This window comes from Mus caroli, chromosome 11 (assembly GCF_900094665.2).
Source record: "Mus caroli chromosome 11, CAROLI_EIJ_v1.1, whole genome shotgun sequence".
Taxonomy (NCBI): domain Eukaryota; kingdom Metazoa; phylum Chordata; class Mammalia; order Rodentia; family Muridae; genus Mus; species Mus caroli.
The window spans coordinates 116,833,821-116,838,414 of record NC_034580.1 but is presented as its reverse complement, the minus strand read 5'-3'; the positions used below and the strand labels follow the sequence as shown (position 1 = coordinate 116,838,414).

At 49.6% G+C, this 4,594-nt stretch overlaps 1 protein-coding gene across 3 annotated transcripts in view; it reads left to right on the top strand.

Moving 5' to 3' along the window:
• Window positions 1-3,739: 3,739 nt before the first annotated feature.
• Window positions 3,740-4,594, top strand: part of Ccdc57 (coiled-coil domain containing 57) — a 107,443-nt gene continuing 106,588 nt past the window's right edge. For all 3 annotated transcript variants that reach the window (XR_003838164.1, XM_029484106.1, XM_029484105.1), the window contains exon 1: window positions 3,740-3,893. The gene's annotated coding sequence lies outside the window, so the exon portion shown is untranslated. The remainder of the gene's footprint in view (window positions 3,894-4,594) is intronic.

Below are 4,594 nucleotides of genomic sequence, written 5' to 3'. Positions count from 1 at the left end.
GCCTTGGGTGTGGGGCTGGCCCTGCTAGCACCCTGGTTTCCCCGGAATGGTGAGGGCTAAGTTTAACATCCTTTCTCATTGCAACTGATCTCTTTCACCCATGAGCCCCACCTGCATTGTCCTCCGTGACAGTAAAGTAAATGTCATCTCCTTAGCCATCGCCTGACTGGTGATGCTAAGAAAGGAGGAAGAGGCAGGAGAAAGGTGTCTGACATGCAGGGGGCTTGGGGAGGGTTCCAGCACATCCTTGAAAGAATCACGGCAGGACTAAGACTGGGAGTGGCTGGCTGGGAGGCTGCAGGGTGTGGCGATGTGAGCCTGCACTCTCAGATGGTATTTGAAGATTCAGCCTTAGTCCAAGCCATTGCGGGAAACTATCAGCCAAGGGAGCCCAGCTCAATTGCACTGAGATTCGTACAAAGGCTGTTGGGTACTACCACAGCTTCTAGACTTAGATGGCACCCCTGCTTCTGTTCTTAGGTACCAGGGCATGTGGCTTAGCTGCAAGAATGACTGCTGTCACCACGACACCTAGGTTACCCAGCCGCAGTTCCAAGTACATGTGCCTGTGATGCCGTTTCCACCCTGGCTGCCATAACTAAATGCCGAGGGCTGGGGCTTCACAGGGACACTCCTTTCTTCTCTTCTGGAGATGAATGAGGTTAGAAAGCCCGCAGGGCTGTTTTTTTTTTTTTTTTCTGGCCCCTCTTTTCAGCCTGCAGACAGCTCCTTTTTCCTGTGTCCTCACTTGGCCTTTCTGTGTGCTCCTTGTGTGTCTTCTTCTTATAGTGGTCCCACACTGATGATCTCAATCTCATTAATTGGTAATTACCTCTTTAAAGCCTTAAATTCCAAACACAGCCCCTTTGGGGACTAGGAATTCAAATATTGATTCTGAGGAATCCACTTCCTTCCATAACACATAGGCTCTTATAGACCTTCACTTTACAGATGAGAGGATGGATGCTTGAGGAACTCAGGTGACACATATTCTGGCTCTCTCTCTCTCTCTTTTTGTTTTGTTTTTTTTTTTTTTGTTTTCTGTTTTTCAAGACAGGGTTTCTCTGTGTAGCTGTGGCTGTCCTGGAACTCACTCTGTAGACTAGGCTGGCCTCGAACTCAGAAATCCACCTGCCTCTGCCTCCCGAGTGCTGGGATTAAAGGCATGTGCCACAACCGCCTGGCAGGCAGGCAGATTTTTGAGTTCGAGGCCAGCCTGGTCTACAGAGTGAGTTCCAGGACAGCCAGGGCTACACAGAGAAACCCTGTCTCAAAAAACAAAACAAACAAATCCACCTGCTTCTGCCTCCCAAGTGCTGGGATTAAAGGCATGCACCACCACCGCCCAGCATATTCTGGTTCTCTTGTGGGTAGCCTGACTCCAATTTGAGCACACAACTTAGACTGGTTCCTCTCAGCCTTCCCTAACCCTTTTCTTTTCTTTTTTCTTTTTTNTCTCTGTGTAGCCCTGGCTGTCCTGGAACTCACTTTGTAGACCAGGCTGGCCTCGAACTCAGAAATCTGCCTGCCTCTGCCTCCTGAGTGCTGGAATTAAAGGTGTGCACCACCATGCCCAGCTTCCCTAGCCATTTTCATGTACATAGAGGCCCAATTCCCTCTGTCACCTTGGGAAGCTATAGTGGCATGTTTGAAAATTCTGGAATTTTGGTTTCTTTGAAAAACACAAAAATATCATAAGAATGTGCTTTCATTTTAATTCTAGGTGTGGGGATATGAGACTGCTTCAGACAGTCCGCAGCAGCTGACTATGATTTGCCTCGTGCTCTCTAGCAGAGGCATGTTTTGCCAGCTGCAGATAAGTTTCTTTGATTGTGTTATGTTTGGAATTCTGGGAACTTTTCAGAGGCTAGGGCCCCAAGAAGTGGGAGTGGTTGTTGGTCGTGGTGTGTGTGTATGTGTGTGTGTGTGTGTGTATGTATGTATGTATGTTATGTGTGTGTGTGTATGTGTGTGTTGCAGTTTTGTTAGTAGTTATGCTCAAAGAAGAAACAAGGAAAGAAATTAGATTCAGGAATCTCTATCCCACTCTCTCCTCTCTAGCCTTCTTTCTCTCCTATCTGGTGATGGTGGGGTGAAACAGGGGTGGGAAAAAGAACCACAAAGTAGCAAAGACCAACTACAGGAAGCTCCTGTGACAGAGTGAGACAGAGACAAGGGGTGTGAACATACTTGTGGAATGGGGCTGACCCTTGGGCCCCTCAATTAAGGCAAGGGTTTTACATTTGGCAGCAAAGAGCTGACAGTTGAGGTTACTTCACTTTCTTATATTTTTGGTTGTGAGCCTAGCCTTTAACGGCTGAGCCATCTCTCCAGCTCATTACCTCACTTTCTAATAGAACAGAAGGCCCTTAGAAGTTCAGGGGACTCCCTGGCTGAGAAGAAGGCTACAAAGACAAGCTGGTTGGGGGGAAGGTTCATACACCAAGCATCTGCTGTCAGGAAGTGGGGATAGCAAGTTGAGGGAAAGAGACTGATGGGTAGAGGAAGACGGCAGGATATAGGACAGGAAAGTAGGAATGACTAGACTTCTTGATACTGCCCTCCTGGAGGAGGGGATTCCCAGACACTCCCCATCCCCTAGGAATTATGCTGGTTTAGGTGTGTGAGCCAGTTCCAGGACCAGGCCACAGTTTAACTTCTTCAGTATAAAGAGATAAGAATACCATTCTTTTTTTTTTTTAATATTTATTTATTTATTATATGTAAGTACACTGTAGCTGTCTTCAGATGCACCAGAAGAGGGCATCAGATCTCATTACGGGTGGTTGTGAGCCACCATGTGGTTGCTGGGATTTGAACTTCGGGCCTTCGGAAGAGCAGTCGGGTGCTCTTACCCACTGAGCCATCTCACCAGCCCACCATTCTTTTTATTATTTATTTTGTGTATTTGTGACTGTGTGAACATGCAGACCATAACACACGGGGGATAGGGAAGACTCATGGGAATTGGTTCTCTCCTTCCATTCCGTGGGTCCCAGAGTGTGAATCAGGTCATCAGACTGACACATCCACAGAGCCATCTCCCTGGGATCTAAGGATTTAAAGAAAGACAAAGGCGAGCCTACAACGAATTCCTGGGGCTCATGCAGGCCCTTCCCAGTAACCAGCCTCATTCCATCCAACTCTTCTTAGTCCAAGACACGCTCCATGAAAGCTGGGGTCCTGGAGGATCATTAACCTTTTGGTGCTTGGGGTTTCAGACTGGTGGAAGGACTTCTTGTGCTGCGCCTTACCCAGGGCTCTGAAAGAGGATCAACTTCTTCACTTAGCCCTCTCCGCCTGGCGACAGGCCCTAGGTGCAACCTCCACCCACTCTTGCCATGTGCACCCTTGTCACAGTCTCATGTGCAGTCTACAAAGGGAAAACCTGAGTCCCAGAATAACTTCCCACCTACGACTTGCAGGTTCTATCCCTGAGCTCCCAGTCCCTCCGCCTACCGGCACCTCCTGCTAAGCTGAAGTTAGCCCTTTGGGACTCCCGGATGGGCACCTTGGGGACCTTCAGGACAGCTGGGGGAGGGCACTGGGCCCCATAGGTGTAGGTCCTTGCTCACTGGCTCGCACTACTCAGGGAGTCCGCTAGGCCACGGAACCCCATGCGTCTCTTCCTTCGGTACCAGCGCACAGGTCGGAACTCTTTGTATTGAGACTCCTGTTTCTGCCCGGCGGGATCGGAGCGCCGCTCAGGGTGCACCGGGACCAAGGTTACTGACTCCAGTCGTTATGGTAACGTGGCCCGCGTTGTAGGCTCGGGCGGGAGAGTGCTGGCGCTCGGAATCCTGGAGACCCGGGGAGACTAGGACTGGCGCAGCTCTAGTTCGCACGCGGGAGACGAAGCTAATTCCGCTGGGTCCTGACGGGTGGCACACGCGGTGAGTGGACGGCCATCGCATCAGGTTCTTGCTCCCCTGTAGCTTTCTTTGACTCAGACTCCCAAACGCCTACCTCGTGATTACCCACGCGCGATCGTCCGGGGACAGCGTCCAGCGCCTGCACAGGGAGCAGGTTTCACTCAAACTAGCCCACAACTGCAGTGTTTTCACTGCTCTGCGTCCTGCAGCAGCGCTTCAGTCCCTCACTGACTTCATTAGTCCTTTCTACATGTCATCCTGGCTTGGCCCGATATTTTACACAGTTAAGTTACACATTTTTAACAAGAAAATGGCGCGCTCGTGCCTCCCAGAAGGCAAACGCCCCATTACTGGGGAATACTTTCGTCGCCAAGGTTTGAGTGGTTTAAGTGGTGACTGCCAAGGGGCTAACATAAAGTTATTATTTTCTGCTCGGCATGGTGCCACATGCTTTAAAATCCCAGGATTTGGGAGGCAGAGGCAGGCGGATTTCTGTTATTTCGAGGCCGGCCTGGTCTGCATAGTTCCAGGACAGCCAGAACTATGTAGAGACCCTGTCTTAAAAACTAAATAAATAACAAGGTTTCTATTTTTTTTTTTTTGTTTTTTTTTTTTTTTTGGTTTTTTGAGACAAGGTTTCTCTGTATAGCCCTGGCTGTCCTGGAACTCACTTTGTAGTCCAGGCTGGCCTTGAACTCAGAAATCCACCTGCCTCTGCCTCC